At 35.7% G+C, this 18,245-nt stretch overlaps 2 long non-coding RNA genes across 2 annotated transcripts in view; both read right to left on the reverse strand.

The window, feature by feature from the left end:
- Positions 1 to 8,186, reverse strand: part of LOC126829815 (uncharacterized) — an 83,225-nt gene extending 75,039 nt beyond the window's left edge. Inside the window, exon 1 of the long non-coding RNA XR_007683533.2 lies at positions 8,154 to 8,186. This is a non-coding gene — a long non-coding RNA (uncharacterized LOC126829815). The remainder of the gene's footprint in view (positions 1 to 8,153) is intronic.
- On the reverse strand, positions 234 to 7,331 carry LOC126829806 (uncharacterized). Its single transcript, XR_007683530.2, has 4 exons — positions 6,096 to 7,331; positions 3,233 to 3,365; positions 2,458 to 2,533; positions 234 to 1,657 (listed from the first exon to the last, which is right to left on the reverse strand). It is a non-coding gene; the product is annotated as an uncharacterized LOC126829806 (long non-coding RNA).
- Positions 8,187 to 18,245: the final 10,059 nt, after the last annotated feature.

Here is an 18,245-nt window from a genome sequence, read left to right on the forward strand (position 1 = left end):
CCTTTCTATGCAGGACCCCTCTCTTTGCTCTGTTAGACCTGTAAAGTTTGATAAAAGAAGGAAACAAAAAAAATTTTTGTAAGATTATTATTTATTCATAAAATCATAGGAAAAAGTAAATTAATACATCAAAACTAAATAGATATTTGAAATGTTAACAGAAAAACAGAGACTTCAATTCTAATACAAATTATGTTGTGTTATATATAATGACCCCTCCCCCCCCCCCCCCACTTTACCCATCACAAAATATAAAATAGCTATTTAAATTGTTCTTTACCCCAAAACAAGAACTGAGAATATAAAGATATGTACACAGTATCCCTACCCCATACCCCAAAATATATAATTCAAATATATCTAAATTTAATAACATCCAAACTAAGCACTAATAAGATTAATTATGCACTAAATTGAAACAATTTCAAAAACTGAAAAATGCTACAAAATCACACTACAAGTGATTTGTGAGGCATCTAGAAATAACTAGCATACACAGAAAACTAACAAAAGAAAATTGCTCTATTTTGCAGGAGTAATAAAATGATGTAGAGCCTTTTCCTCATTAAAAAAAACCCAAACAAAATGAATATTTTATAAATAAAAGAAGCAAAGCATCAAGATTACAGGATTGAAATAAAAAAATATCATATGTACAAAAGATTTATATACAATCACAAGTCATAAGCCACAGTGGTTCAGTGAGCATAAGGCGTTGGCCGCGAAATTTCAACTGGATTTTCCGGCATAGTTCCCACTTTTCAGTGTTGGATATGGCAAGGGATAATTGGGTACAAGCCCAGAATCAAAAGAGAGAGAGACAGAGAGAAATGGGGTTTAACATCTACTCGACACAAACTAGATCATTTTGGGATTAACATATGGTTTAATTTTATTTCAATAATTCGCTAGCGCGTAGGGGTCTTTAGCAGTGGGAGGAAACCGGAGGTCCCGGAGAAAACCCACAAGATTGGACAGGCGACCCTACTCCTTGTCTACAACCGGGGATTCGAAACCATGCCAGTTGACTCAATGACAGGAGGCCGTATGATACAGCATGCACGTGCTAACCAATCGGCCATCCACCCCCACCCCCCAGAATTGAAACCAACCCAACTGCGTACACTTTGAAGAACCCTTGAAAATTGAATTATTTGAATCAATGACAGACCTTCTGATCAAATGTGTGCGTGTTAACCATTCGGCCCCCCTGGGTACCCTTTAAAGAACCCTTGACAGTTGAAATATTTGATATAAGGGTAGGGTAGAATCACTCTAAAAACACAGAAAAGCAGGATATTAAAACGTATTTCATTTCATAAGCAAGGGAAAGTCACCTTAATGTAGGTCAAGGTTTTTTGTAATTCTGGGTGTATTTGATCTACATTTGGTTTCTAGTAATGCCTATTAAATACTTTATGATTTCCGACCAAATTCTAAGTGATTTATATGTCAGTTTACTTGCTATATTATACATACATATTTGAAGAGAATTAAAACCTAATTGTGTTTTGGAAGAAAATTTAACATTAATAACAAAAAATAAATATTTAAAAATTGGGTCAAATGCATTCTTTCCCAGAAGTATAAAATAAATTGATGCTTGGGTTCTCTTGTTGTTATCATACACCAAATACTCTTTCAAGGGTGTTCCAGCCTAAAAAATAAAAAGTAGGCAATAAGAATACAATGTTTAAATAAACAATTTATTTTGCCACATCGAGACTGAGTCTCTATTTGGTTTCAACTTTGCGTAACACTTATTGTGTCTTGTCCACTTAAAGACCCAGGCAGATTATTATGCTCAAATCAAATGGGTTAAAAGTCAGAAAAATGAAATGAAATGGGGTTTAACGTCCTACTGTTCTGCTCCTATACTGGGCTAATAATGACGGGCATATGCCACACAGTGTGCTATGAGGGAATTTTTGCCCGGGCAGCGGCACTATCATCTATTCTTATATCGAATTCCAACTGCCAGGGGATCTTTTACGTGCATTCCAATATTCGTCTCATCGGAAGGACTAGACAGCTGTCATTGTCAGGCCAAGTCAGAAAAAAGTCTTGAGATTTGGGACTGAAGTCTCATAATAGGTCAACTATTCACCCGGTTCATACATGTATTGTCTGCAAATCCAGATTCCCTACTACATCATTGGCAGCACCTATTTACTTGGCAATGTCTAATTATTTTTGGACCCATTCTTATTTTATTTCCATTGACAACAAATTGGATATTACCCTTTAAAATCTATTGAAATCTATTTGAAAAGTAAAATATTGTCCATCATTTTTTTACTGCTATTTACTGTAATGGATGTGATTGGCAAAAATCAAGCATGCCAAGTACTTGAAATAGCTGAGTCCTAGGCATTGCCCCAAGAAGAATAACTAGATTACCAAGCAAGTGTATAGAACTAGTTGATGATTAAAAATACAAATATGTATGTTACTTACATTTTACCTGATTATCAAGCTCTGTGAGAAAAAGTTTCCATAATATGAATAGCCATTTTCAACTGTCTTGATCTTTCTGATGTAGTTAACGGAGAAAAAAAACATACTATGTATTAGTTGACTTAAATCGACTCGACAGTTAAAAGATGAAAGTTTTAATTTAATTACATTGTATTGTAATGTGTTGGTTTGCTTTGTCACAGATGAGACAAAATGAAAAAAATGAAATGGAATGGGGTTCGGCGTCCTACTGTTCAGCTCCGACTGGGCTAATGAGGTTGGGCATATGCCATACAGTGTGCTATGAGAGAAATTTTGCCGGGTACCGTGACCCTAAGGCCTACTCTTGTATCAAATTCTAACTGCCAGGGGCTATTTTACATGCACGCCAATGTGTACACAGGACCACGTTTTTTTGTTCAATCTGAACGACTAGACAGCTGTCCTTGTAAGGCCCTCCGTTCTGCATTGTCTTACTGCAAACCCGCGACCTTAAAATATGCGAACCAGTGTCTAACCCACTTGGTCACCGTAGGTCCCCACAGATGAGATAGTCATATCTACATGTATCTGGACATAAGTAAGATTCTGTCTGTGCACATACATGTACTTCACAGTTTTACTATACTAAACTGAATTTTAAATTCCAAATAATAAAATGAAATTAAGGTTTATGTCACATCAGCTCCAACCGGGCTATATTGTGCCAAACACATTATGGTGAGATTCTAAAATACCACAACAACAATCTTTTCTATTAGAATTGAACACTCACCCTCAAAAAACAACTATGAGAAATCATAGGTGCTCAAATCACCATTTCTTCAGCTCTTTTTTTTCCCATATTTGGGTTTTTTGACTTATTTTATTATATGATCTTTGATTTGCTATGGCATCTAATATGGAAACTGAAAAATATAAATATGTGACATGTAATTAACTGTTTAAGATACCTTACCATATACAAACTGTGTGATATCTAAAACCATTTGAATCCCGAAGATCTTACCGAAGCCGTGAAAATCTGTTTTAATAACCCTTGTTTGTCATGTGACTGGACTGTCACAGTAATTAGAAGAGAGCCATGTGGCTTAGTGTGTAAGGCACTGGCTTGCTACCCGAGAGTTTGTAGGTTTGCTCCCAGTGTTGACCGAGAAAGCTCATTTGGATTTTTTAGCATGGATTCCCTGTCTAGTCGTCATGGTGGCTAAGTGGGTAAGACGCTGGCTCGCTAGCCTGGAGGTAGGGTGTTCGATCCCTGCATTGGCCGAGAAAGTTCACCCAGATTTTCCGGCGTGGTTCCCCCTTGTCAGTGATGCAGGATGGAGGGCCTGACAAGGACAGTTGTCTAGTCATTCGGATGATACGAAAAAACGAGGTCCCGTGTACACGTTGGCGTCCACGTAAAAGATCCCTTGACAGTTGGAATTCGATACACCGCAGTGCCGCTGTCCGGGCAAAATTTCCCTCATAGCACACTGTGTGGTGTATGCCTGTCTTCATTAGCCCAGTTCGGAGCAAAATAGTAGGACGTTAAACCCCATTTCATTTCTAGTAGTTTCAATGGAACACAAAACCTGAGGTCCAATTGGCGTGCATTTAAGCCGATAGTATGGTAGTTGGAATTTGTTGGCTGTAGCACCCGTGTCACAGTTCGACTGCTAGTTTGTGATACCCACTCGATATAAATGAGTGGTGATTGGCTAATGAATTCTAAAATCAGACGAATGCTTCGGCGAAGCGGACAGCAGGACACACCACTCAAATACAATTCGACCAAATATATTAAACATGTTTGATTCGGGCGTATGTCAGTGGATAAACTAGGTGAAGTTTAGCGCCAATTGATTCAGCCGAATCCTTTGGCTAGTTTATCCAGTACTGACGATTTAAGTTTGTACTTTCTTTATATGCAAATATAACATTTGAAAGAGGCTGTAGGCCTACTTTCTTTATATGCAAATATCTTATTTGAAATAGGCCATTATTATGTGATTCCCCACTTGAATGTGACTAGGAATAAGGTCGCCTGTCCAGCCTTGTGGGTTTTCTCCGGGTCCTCCGGTTTCCTCCCTTTGCTAAATACCCCTAGGGTGTATTCGAAACAGTGTTCCGGTGCAGAGAACGGACGGAGAATGGGTTCTTGTCGGACTTGAGCAGTCTGGAATGCGTTCACGAACACGTTCCCGTTCTCAAATCCCACACTACCTCATAGCTGGTGTGAGGGAGAACAAACATGGTCGACGCATCGATAACTGCTGAGAAAACAGCATCATGGGTGCATTTATTAATTTAAAAGTTTAATACCGTTCGAAAATTGGATGTAGTATGTGGCCAGTATAACATCAAATAAGTTAGGTTGCCAGGCAACGAAACATATGCCCACAGCAGTTTAATCGTTTGCTCAGTCAACAGGGATTGTCGCATATTCATTCTTTTGTAGGTAATGTGGGCATTTACAAGAAAAGATTATAATTTTTGTCGTTTGTGGGTTTACAAAGGTTCTACAAACTGAAACAAGGGCCTTAATTGTTGAAATTTGACAGATTTTTTTGTTTTGTGTTTTACTAATTTAAATAATGCATACAAATCGGATGATAATTTTGTTGTCCGCGCGTTCACAAGGTTCCAAAAAGTGAAACAAGGGCCACAACTCTAGACATAATTCACGGAAATCGCAGAAATTTAATAGACGTCTTCGTTTTACTAATTTAAAAGATGCAAATGAATTTCACAAAGTGAAACAAGGGCCATAACTCCAGAAGAAACTAACGGAAATTATTGAAATTAAATAGGATTCATCTCATTAAAATAAACAACATATCAATTTCAAAATAATCAGGTCTGTAGACGACGGACAACCTACGGACGAGGGCGATGACAATATGCGACCACATTTCCATGTGGTCGTATCAAAAGGTGATGTAATCGTCATCCAAAGAATTGAAAAGGAGTAAAATGGAGTCATAATTTATCATAAGTATGCCTAATAGCGAAGTCAATACCAAACAAGTTATCGTAACAGATTGTATAAATTTAATTCATCTTGTTACCATGGATACCGTTCTCTCATGTTCGAGACTCATGAAAGTGTTTTCATGTTCTTCAGCCGTTCTCGAACCTGCGCGAACACTGTTTCTAATACACTCCTACGGTACGCGCAAGCAAATCATTCAAATAAAATTGAACAATATTAGCCTCAAAATTACCTAGCGCCAGTAAGTATAAAGGATCTATCCGACAAACACTAACAACAACTCTAGGTTTATGCAGAATTAATATAACACAACATACACAGATGGCAATAGAATGAGACAGTGTTCAGGAAAAGGGCGGAAACGGAAGAAGACTACCCGTCCTACTTGATTCTAGGACATAAAGCATGGGCCTACTTGATTCGACCTTGTCTGCGATATCACCTCGGTGGAAGCGGACGTAAAATACAACTAACCCATCATTGATTCGACCAATTTAATACAAGGAAATGAATGGCATAGTTTGTGTCAAGTGAATTTAGTGAATTTTAAACCCCATTTACTCGCCCTCTCTCTAGAGATAAATACTTTTCCTGTTACATACAATAACAATTATTGGCCATTATTTAAAAAATATATTAAAAGGAAATGAAATTCTGTTACCTGTTTTTCTTTGTGTAGTACATATGCTAACATCAATGACTGGAAAAAAAATAACGAAACTGTAGAGAAACTTCTGAATCATTGAAAGTCTAATTATTAGGCCTACACATTGATGACATTGATATAAAAAAAAGGCTGATTTGTTTGTTGTTGTTTTTTTCTTTTACAGAAATATTAAGATTACATTTCAAATAAACAACTAACACAAAAGTTAGTATCTAGCTATAGTCCATGTCTGGATATACATTTCTCCTTTTTTTTTGGCCCGAACGTCTATAAAAATCAAAGATGGCGGCCAATAATTGCAACCGGGCATTACTATAAAATCAAGACAGATTCTTACCTGCTGGTCCTAGTCGGGGGTTTCTTGCAATTATAAGTATTTGAACAACGGTGTAGCGCCGATTAGCTAATAATAATTAAGCACGATTTCAGAAAAATTAAGACAGATTCATTAGATTGCTGAATTAGCGGAACACTTTTAGAACACATCAAAAAAAATTTCTTTGTGGCGCCATTATATAAATAGAATTTCGGTGCAGTCAGTGGCAGTGGTTCTAAATCTGACTGTTTTAAACGAAACGAATTATTATATACATAGAAGCAATATATACATGCTAAATTAAATACACGGTTTTATTTTTTGTAAAAATTTACAAACCTGCGGTCTGGTATTCTATGTGACCATTATAATTTTTTTTTTAAAAATATCACGGCTAAAGCACTCTGTTGATGCTAACGTCACTACATCTAACTGAATGTCGCTGATATAATATCAAAGAAAGAATTTGTCGCAATGACTAAAGTATAGATACTTCTTCTTAGTTAGTTGTATTTTACGCCCGCTTCCACCGAAGTGATATCGCAGACAAAAAGTATAGATAACTTGGAGAACCATTATATCAATAAGTCGATTATGAGATACACGTGGATGATCAATTAAATTTGATTGGTTACTTTTCAGTTAACCAATACTGTCCAATTTCGATTACATCAACCAATTACATTATTAAGAGTTTTACTCATTTTTTTTGTTCATTGCACATTGAATCAATTTTCGAAAACACCAGGGTGCTGAAAATCACATGTACACTATATATTCATTTGGTCTATCAGTTTATTGGGTCAATAAAAAAAGACAGACATTTTAACTATACAGACAACTTAACACCAATTAACATTCAAGTCTGTCTGGCAATTGTCTGATTAATTGGTACTCACTCCCTTCCAGTGATTTTCGAGATGTAAATTAAGCCCTTTATTACTTTTCTTAAAACTTGACGACTCCCGAATTCAGACTTTGTATGGAGTTTTTTTCTTAAAAAGAAAACAAATCGTGGAAGTACACATTACTTGTGTTAATGATATGAAAAAACACACAAGATTTTATAAATCGACACAAGTTTGTGTTAATGCAATGCAAAACAACACATAACTTGTGTAGATTAGTTTTAACACAAGTACTTGTGTTGAGATCCAACACAAGTGTTTTTTCAGTGTAGTTAAACCCCCAAATTAATCATTCTGCCGAATATTCCCGAATGCGAGTACATCGCTAACATTGTAAGTTGTCAGGTAAATAAAAGGGAGGGAATCGGGTGTCCGACACCTGCATGTATAGGACAATTTGATACCAGTAGTACCTGCGGGGATATCTACTCGCCCATTCACAGAGGTGTGAATATTCTCCAATATTCACCTTATAAAAATACCTTAGTCGAAAGAAGTTAATAATTTGATAAAATGTCATCAAAAGCTTTGGTAATATCATATGTTATTCTGTAAAGGTGGACGATTGTTGGTTACGATATTTAATACTCTTGATAGAATGAAATTTCTCACTGGACCGTAAAGTATTATTTCTATATAAACTGGAGGCCTATACATCTTTCACAGAAATATTGTATACCTCTTTAGTAACATATAGGTAAATTATTAAAGTTCCACGTTCCCAACTCATCGTTTAATATAATTAAGGGCCCAAATTAGTCACATATGTGTGAATTGTTTAAAATTCAGTTTGTAGGGAATCAATAGAACTGTAGATATGGTACTAACATTTTGGATTTCCATATAAAGTCTCGAACACGCCTGTTTTGATAACTAAAATGTTCACGAATGAAATTGGGATTGTGCCTGGTCATACTAATATATATCACGGAACATAATCCGGACTCGCGATGACAAACTGCAGCTGTGTATAGAGTTTGTTCATATCTACTGAATTTAAAATCGCTATGGTAATATATTTTAGTTGATGTCTTATTAAAATGTTGACAGGTTAGGTGGAATAAACTGCAGATGAATATTTTCGAAACAGAAGAAACTACTTTTCATTGTTGGTTAAATAATTTACATCAAAGCTTGTTTTTTTTTAATAAAAACTATGATTACATCCCTTTGTACAAAAACTTCTAATTTGAAGATCGTGGAAGGCCCCAATATATGGTAAGTGTTAATAGATCATCTACAATACTTTGGAAACTACGTCATTTAAGGCTTTGAAAATTAACCTATTACCAATTTTTTTTATTTCCGGCGTCACGAATGCAGGCATATTACGACTGATATTATTTCAATTCTCTATGCTTCCTGTGAATCTAGAATTTAGTTGAATATACCGTAAAGAACGCACGAGGAGACCAGTCGCCGGAAGGCAGCCCACAAATCCCGGGTTACCCGTTATAGACAAGGCTTGATAATGAAGGTTTGTATGACGGTGTGTAAAATACCGTCTGATTAGGTCCACGGGTGACCCAAGATGACGGAAATAAAATGGCCGTGGTTGTCAAATGACCAAATTAAGATGGATACCGGTTTCATTAAAATTTAATATCGTGTTGACATGGAGCGGAATGAACTTCGGGCATACGACTCTAAGAAACGACAACAAAGACATGATCAACGTTATCTGCGGTGCCAGAAGAAAGGTCGCACGTCTTCTACACTAATAAAACTTTCTTGCCCAGTCGTTGCTAACGGCCCGCGTAATGTTTCATTTCCGGTTGGAAATTACTCCACGCTTGTTAATCAGTTCACGTCAGGAAAATGTGAATAGTAAGGACATTTGTTAGGACTATTTCCTGGCGGCCGCGATTTCCAGGATTTAGAAATCGTGGATCATCGTTAGTAAACGACACTTTAGGGCCAATATATTTCTGGCGAAGAAAAAACAATATCCTCTTCGTCTGCTTAAACTTAGAATAAATATTCTGTAACGAGAACAAAAAGGCCATGTGTAGGAATATGGTTGAGATGCTTATTGGACTCGCGTAGTATTAGGTGGCCAGAAAGGGTTAGCATATCTTGACCCATGCAAGACTAGAACTAAGCGGTGTAAAATGACGTGCATGCTATTAATATTAAACAGTTCAAACATTGAAATATATCGATTATTTACCTAAAAAAAGTCCTTTACATAGCTATTAAATAGTTGATATGTTTTAGACCAATAGACTTAAAGAGGAATTAACATTCTCACAATGGAACAAAATGTACAATAATATAATATACAAAAAACCTCAAAACTCTAGTTATTACTGTAAACCCGAGAACGGACCTCGGAGCAATAGTAAGTTAAAATAGTTTAAAAACCCCGGGGATCGTTAAATCAGTTTAACGTCGTCGTCTGAACGCACATGTGGGGCAAATAAACCAGCTCGCGACCTGTCTTCGAGAAGGCTTTTTATTTGAAACTGGTTCATCTTGTGGAGATATCGTAGACTTAGAGAGGAATACCCGAGAACGGAACTCAGAGTAAGTCATTAACACTACAGCAAACGTTCGGTTAACTCATTGAACACACCACTTAAAAAATGTGTACCAGTCGTAAATTGGCAGTGAAAAGGTTTATATTTCAGCGATGGCTCGGCAAAATGTGCATCACATCAATTCCTCTTTAAAGATACATTATGGGAGATTAGATAAAGAGCTGACAGTTCTCACTATAATACTTAAAAACTAGATAATGTAAAGGGAATTTGCTAAAAATGTCAATCAAATTGATTCATTCTGAACCGAGAATTTAGCGATTGAATTTTAGGCTAAGCCTTGATCGTCATTACTGAAGTCGGTACGATAAAAAAAACATAGTCACGATTATCCATGTTTTTATTTGATCACGAATGAGCGTTGAGCAGCAGATCGGATCCTAATCAAGTAAATATCGAAGGTTAGCGATGACATCGAGAGCTAATTAATGACTAATTTATAATTTAGATACCATTTCAAGCCTAAAGAAAGACCCGCAAGAGGCAGATTTAGCTCTTGCATAATGCATGTTTAAATATTCATTCTCTTGAATAATGATAAAACAGAAATTGCTAAAGTATTAAAATAATTATAATTTGCACAAATTTATATATATATATATATATATATATATATTCAAATTATTATACCCATAAATATAATATTATAGTTATAAATGTTTAAATGGAACATCTGCTGTAGAACAAATAGATCACACATAAATCCACAGATAACATGGTGCCATATGTTATGTGCAGAATAAAAATTATTTTATTGCCCGTTCAGACCGATTTTATCTTCGCAGTTTGACGCCTGACCTTTGAGAGGTTTAGATTGGGATAATATTGGAGAGATGTCGAACAAAACATAATTCCTTTCCGAATTATAGACCTCCCGTATTCGGCGTCTCAATGGAACACACTCTCTCCGCAGTGATTAACACGACTTAATCTGTATTGGGAGTTTTTTCGGATTAATCTATCGGTAGGTGGCACTGCATTGACGTAGTTAACTCTCGTGGATTTCTTCAAGGTTTAACAAATCTAGCTAGGTACCTGTTTCTCGACACGCGTGCCGCCTACCAGTAAGATTCTCTAAGATGTGCGCTTTTTCTTCGCGCAATCTGGTATCAACGTCCAGATATATTGTTTCCGGGTTAAACTGATTGATCATTGATCCTTGACATCGTGTCACTAGAGGCAGTACGCACGAATCCAAAAGGTCAGGATTTTCAACCTATTTGATGAAGACAGATATGTGTCACGTATTTATTGTAGAAGACCGAACCAAATGAGGTCGGTTGCATTACTATACATTTAAATCTATATATTCTTGCAACGCTAAATGTATTTTAGATTCCCATGATTCTTGTAAATTATTAAAATAATCTTGAGTAGTGATGGGATAAACTTAGTTTCCATATATTAAGCGGAAGTCGGGTTGTTTACTAATTTTAGTTTTATTGGCTATATCTAAGGACGTAAAATTTGAAACAAAGCGAAACTGACACTTCACATAAGAAATCAAACAATACGCTTCCATGAAATCAACAAAATCTGATGAAAACACCGATCCTATTTCTTTTAGTTTTTTATAGTTCAAAATTTCGTTTTGCTTGTCTTTACTACACTAGGATCTGGAAGAGTTGTTATATATATACCCGCGTTCTAGATGATGTGAGGCATTTGCCAATAAAACGGTCTGTGGGTAACCCACGAGAAACATCAACGCTGGTTGATTAACAAATGCCTGACGTCATAGGGTCAAAAGTCGCTCGTATGACCTTTGACACGACCTTCCACTACAACCGGCCAGATCTCAATGTAGTAGAGGCCATCGAAAGTATATATAAAAAAACGAAACGAAATATAGATCTGTATTTTAATCAGACTGGAAATCGACACTGACAAATTTTAGTTTCGAAATATTACACGGAAGTCGGGTTGTTTACCAGTTTTAACCTTATGTTAGTCAAAACGTAAAATTTGGAACGAAAACTAACTGTTATTCCACATAAGAAACCAGCGCAAAAATTCACTGAAATCGACAGTTTTATTTTTTGACTCGGATCAAAGAGGTCAAGCCATTTTAAAAATTCACTGAAATCGACAGTTTTATTTTTTGACTCGGATCAAAGAGGTCAAGCCATTTTAAATAGATTTTCAGTTCTCACACAAAAATGAATTATATTATTTGATAAGTTTTTACGTCTATATTATTTATTAAAGTATGATAAATCATTTTGTTTATGTTTGGTGTTAAGCTGTTTTGATATACGGTATGGTTTTACCGCCTATTTTCAAAATAAATAATAACTATATACTCAGATGCTTAATTAATACACAGCTCCAAACACAACCATAACACTGAAATATTCAAATAATGCCCCCAAGAGATAACTATAATTTAATTAGCTATTTTAAAATCTATAAAATAATAATTTACGAAAAATATGATATGCACATGTTGTTTGTGAAATAATAACCTCGTTCAACAGTTTACTGCTGTTTAATTTACTTATTCGTGGCGTACGAAGCCAAGTAGACCGCATGTTAATCGTGCAAAAAATATAAACTAGTCTCGATCATCATGTTTTCTATTTGTGAACAAGTGTTCAGTGTCAGAGTTGAACTTTGCTCCCGTTGTGCCCATGGGATTGAAAAACATCCCAAACATTCTCAATTGACGAGTTAAAATTAAACTAATTTCGCTGTGAAATTAGTTAGATAGCTGGAAATCGAGTCAACCAATCGCAAGAAAAAAATAAACCCCTCTCGACACGCTCCACCTGTTGTTTTCAGTTACTAAAAATAAACATCACAGACACCGCCCGGTAAATATACACCGTGTCACGCGATGGTGTGTAGTCCCACGTCAGCAGGATCCATGACGTAATGGAACCTGTTGTTAATCTATCTCTGATTGGAAGGAACGAAAAGCATTAGCAATGAATTAACCAACCACACACAGTTTTAAAGTCAAAACAAACATGCCAGGGCACACTGGAAATATATATACACCTTAATCAAAAGCACTGTTTTAAACGAATGTATATTTCGACAGTCTTTTATTATTTATTTTAAGTACAATGTTTCCCATAGTCATACACGTGCAATATATGCCTTTAGGCATAACAAAGACTTATTTACATTGAAACGGAATTTAATTGGAAACATTGTTACATCTAAAACAGGTTGTCTACTTGCTATATTTATGTTACGGACCTGTAACTGATTATTCTGGAATACTTATAGTAAGTAGCATACTAACATAAATGTGAAAGAGTGATTCCCGACTATTTAGGTATGGTTCATCTAAGAATAAAGCATATTTGCTACAAGATGGCCAGTTTGAGAGAATTTTCTGCGACTACCTCCTGGCTCACTAATGGTGATTTTAAAGAACTTCCTTAATTACGGTTGAAATTGGGTTAACCTTTTTTTTTTTTAACGAACTATGGTGTTTTACTTGTTTCCGAGTGTATTTTCCATCAATCGGCATTTTTCGAAGAGCTGCTGCGATCCTGTTAAAAAATAAATCTTGCATTTGACTTATTTTGTCCTTTATTGTGTTTTGTAAGATGAAAGCAAATCATACCATACGGCTTCTCTAATTTAAGATAATACATAACTTTTAGTCATTCCAATAGATCTTCCTATTGTTTAGCTGACACATCATTTGTTCGTATATAAACAACTAAGAGGGGTGGTGCGGGTATATCGATATTCATCACAAAAACTAGGGGGATATTTACTCTCAATGTGGACAATTCAAATACTACTTAAACCCCACTTAGGTTTACATTTAGAAACTTTTCAGCTACAGGTGCAGACGGCAATATGATAGCCGTAAATAAGTCTCAGTGTCGTAAAACTGGCGAAGACAAATCTCACGCGACCCAAGACGTAAATGGGTCTATTGTTGTTAGCAGCGTCCTGAAGTATAATCATGGCCGATGAGATAGTTGATTTGAACATTAATTATTACTTGTAACAAAGTTGGAGAAGTTTAATTACACACTTTTACAAATTTGAACAACTCACCTACCGCGACACCATCTTGAATTTCATTAGTTATCAATATTTAGACGGAGGTAACGAGCGACACACTGTAACGGTCTTTTTTTATTAGTGAGGTTCGGGTATAGGTGTAGCGCAATAGGTGGTCCCGGATACTTCCGGTTAGGTCATCACATGATCAAATTTCGTTACAGATTAGGGGAGGGGGAACCAAATGGTTAGCGCGTGTGCGCTGTATCACAAGGTCTGTCATTGAATCAACTGGCGTGGTTTCGATTCCCCGGTTGTACGTGACAAGGAGTAGGGTCACACTGCTAAAGACTCCTACGCGCAAACGAATTATTGAAATAAAATTGAACCATACGTTGGTCCCGAAATGACCTAGTTTGTGTCGAGTGATCGTTAAACCCCATTTCACTCTCTCTTTCACTATGTAAGCTCAAATTGTACTTTGTCGTTAAAATGGAAGCTCGACAGAAAGAACTGCAGGCATAAAAAATAAATCTGCGACCTTTCTGATTGTTAGAGTATATTCGTCAATTCAATCCAGGTCAAATTATTCTCAACTATATAGCAGAGATTTCGAAACTCTACAACTCGAAATTCTTATCGTGGTATTCAATTTAACAAAATACATAACAGTTGACCGGGATATATTTTCAAACAATAAAGCGATTTTTGTGAGAAAGTTGAGAGAAAATATATTTCTTCTGAAACCATTATGATATTATTAGCTACTCTAAGCGCAGTTCATTCTACTGCAGTTGTGATAATGCAGGATAGTAATAATGGATGCAAGTCAGCGCCACTATTCAATGTTCAAGACTGCACGCTCTCAGATTGAAATGCCTGATCAGTACTTATGCATAATATTTTATTTTTCCCGTTCATTAGAAATATGATTTTTGTTAGGCAATTATAATGACCTAATTATGCCTGAAGAAATATACATTTAAATATAGCATAAACATGCCAATTAAAATAATATTTACAGTGCATTCATATATTATGTATATACTTAAATGACCTATATGATAAGAGTATCTAAATAAGCAACAACAAAAACAAATGTACTATAAACATTGGTCATTAAAAACTTTTGTATAAAATCGAACAATTTGAATAAAAATAAAATATTCACCAGACCATGTCCATATCCGGCATTCCATTGAAATAAAACTTATTCTTTGAAATGTAATTGAGGAAGGTCTATAATTGGCAATTTTAAGTTCGTGTATAGTATCAAATGATCTAAATGACGAAGAAAGGTGTAGCTGAAACAACTGGATTATACTAAATCTACAGTAATGTGGAGACTAGAGTAACTAATATCCGTGATGGATATGAATGTCGCACAAGTATAACAATAAAGCAAATTTTATACATTTAATTGAATAAAATGCGAGTTTAATTATGTTGAAGAGGAGAAGCAGACGCTCGTTAGAAATCGTAAACAATTGGCAACAATCAACAACACTCGTAAAGACCGTAAAAAGTCGTAAAACAAATTAAGTTCTTGATATTGCTCTTAAAACTCACGGAAAGCCGGGCGACAATATTTTCACTCGCCGAAACAATCACAAAACGCATAACAAGGTGAATTGTTCGATCACTCAAGCGTGTTTTCTAGTATATTTGTCGCTTTTAAGGCGCCAATAACGCTATTTTTAATAAATTTGTTATAGACGTAAATTGTAAAGAAATTTTTCCGCTTGCTGCAGAGGTATTAAAAAACGAACGAGCGCGGCTCTCCCGTCGCGACACGCGTCTTTCGGATAGTAGCGGTGAATAGACTAAGGAACAGCCTCTCGAGTTTCAAGTGACCCGAGTCCATCCTCTATATTGTTGGAGATTTTTATTCACTCTTTATCCCCTTTTTCTGATTGAAAAGACTCAGTTGTAGCTAAGTCCTAACTACCTACTTATATACAATGTTGTCTACATGTAGGTAAAAATATAATACGTGTAGGTAAATAATTAACAATTAATCTATGTTTGATGCGTTGTTTTGTCTTTACAATGGAAGCTAATTCATAAAATATGCATAAGGGGAGATAAACTCTTGAAAACTTAAGTTCACCTTTGAACCACATGCAAGCACTCCTTTTTTAAAGTTTCAGTCCAATCAATTTGAATCGTCTTAGCAGAAGTTCTTTATTGGGTTGACAACATATTGTAATTTAACAGAAAGATTTTTTCGCCATGGCAGGAAGCCTATATATATATATATATATATATATATATATATATATATATATATATATATATATATATATATATAAATATAACTAACCCTTTTTATGTAACCGCCCATCCCTCACTGCTCGAAACACAACAACCATGTATATAAAATATAATTTATTATATAAATCTAACATGCTTATAGGAATGAAATGATTGCTCACTAACCCGGATGTCTCGGGTTCCATTCTGATAAAGTTCCTCCGTTGTTCCCCTTGTAAGTGATAGAGAACCGTGGGTCTGGCAAAGAAACGGCGTCCCGAGTACGACGAAGATTAAGCGGAAACTGGAAACGCCGCTGTCCGGACAAAATATCATTCATTCGCACATTGCATGATGTATGCCCGTTACGCGGTTGATGCAGAAACTAGCGTGCATTTACAAGTATTATAAAATGAATATCATTTCTGATTGAAATTTTATCAACAAAAGGTGTGATAATCGTTTTAAGAATTTAAAAAAAGATAGTCGAAATCGTTGCTCAGAATCTGTATGACCTCCTAATAATCGATTTCTCATTTTATATTAATTAGTTCTAATGTTAATAATCCTAAATACGAGAAACACCTGAGTCGAAAAACTATTAATACGTGTAATTTGTGCAAAAGTCAATGTGATAATGTCGCCATTAATGGCTTTGTTTCAGATTTTTCAGCAATAAAAGGTGTAATTATTTACTGTAAAGTTAAAGTGATCATGGAACGTGAAATCATGTTGCTTTATTGCGGCATTCTCTTCCTCTACATCCGTTGACTTTGTTTCATAAACCTATTCTAAAATGGAATAATAAACGAACCCGATTGTAGATCGCTTAAAAGTATTTAACTAATTAGTATTGATTTTTATCTTGTATTTTATGGCCCTTTGTGTGGCTAGATGTTAGGTAGATTAGCCAGTTATCACGTTTGTCAAAATGTAGTCTTTAATAACGGAGCTAAATCGCCAATATTTGGGACCTAGAAATTGACAAAAATGGGTTGCAACGCATATAACAATGTGATATAAACGGATTTACATTCAATCGTTTCCGTTTTTACTCTAATTTAAAATGAGTTATGTTCGGCGAAATACGCGAGAAGTCTCATTCGTATGGCAATCTATAGCTTCTGCTTATTCCACCCTACTTCGGTAGTATTTATTGCGCATGCTTTCTAGATAAGAATATGCCTAGTCTCGGTCATTTAGAACCTCGTAGTCTTCAACGTACGGAGGGCCTGGGACCGTTGTCAATATTTGAAGTATTGCCCATGCGTAACCGGGAGTTTCGTTTTTAATGTGGTTGATTATCCAGTATCTTTGGCCAAGTCAAGTAAGAGCTGCGGCCCTTCCCGCAATAAATCCCATAATTCTTGCATTAATATAAACAAACACGAATCGTGACGACGAATTAGGATTAATTTTAAAAACATAGAAGTGGCCCATGAAGAGAGAAATCTTACAATAAAAGAAAATGAAAAGTGTTGGATATTGAACTGGCATGCAATCAAATTATTTTATTTGAAATGGCATTCTTAAATTAAATTCATGGGCGTCATCATCTTGTTTTAGGACGAGTTACCTCCCTTCGACGTTTATGATAATGTAAAAGACCGGATAATGTAGCCAATGACCTATTATTTTCAAATGTTGACAACGCATCCAGACTAATATTCGTAGAATATTTTTCTTTTCTGGTTGATAGAGACTATAATATGTCTAAGCTCGTTCTTCGAGTCCCGTATTTCAAATGGCGCTGAAACACATTCTGGTACACGATCTACGCCACATTGATATGAGACACTATAGAAATGAAAAGAGGTTTGACATCCCACTTTTCTGCACCCACCTGGCTAGTGCTGTGACGGAAATCTTGACCGGGCAGCGGCGAAAAGGGTTCATTAACGTGGATCTTTTGATTAACCAGATGACATTAAGATTTGGAATCCAAGAATCTGCTCTTTAGTGGTTGACATCTTACCTGTCCGGTCTTACGCAATCAGTTAAAATAAATGAAAGTCTGTGAAACATCTCCTGCTTTTATAAAAAAAAAGGGGGGGGGGATGTCAAACGGTTCCGTTCTACAAAATTCTTCGAAACCGGGCCACTCAGATCATAACTGAAACCAAAATATCTGACCATATTAAAATTTATCCTGTGCGTA

This window comes from Patella vulgata, chromosome 1 (genome assembly GCF_932274485.2).
Source record: "Patella vulgata chromosome 1, xgPatVulg1.2, whole genome shotgun sequence".
Lineage (NCBI taxonomy): Eukaryota > Metazoa > Mollusca > Gastropoda > Patellidae > Patella > Patella vulgata.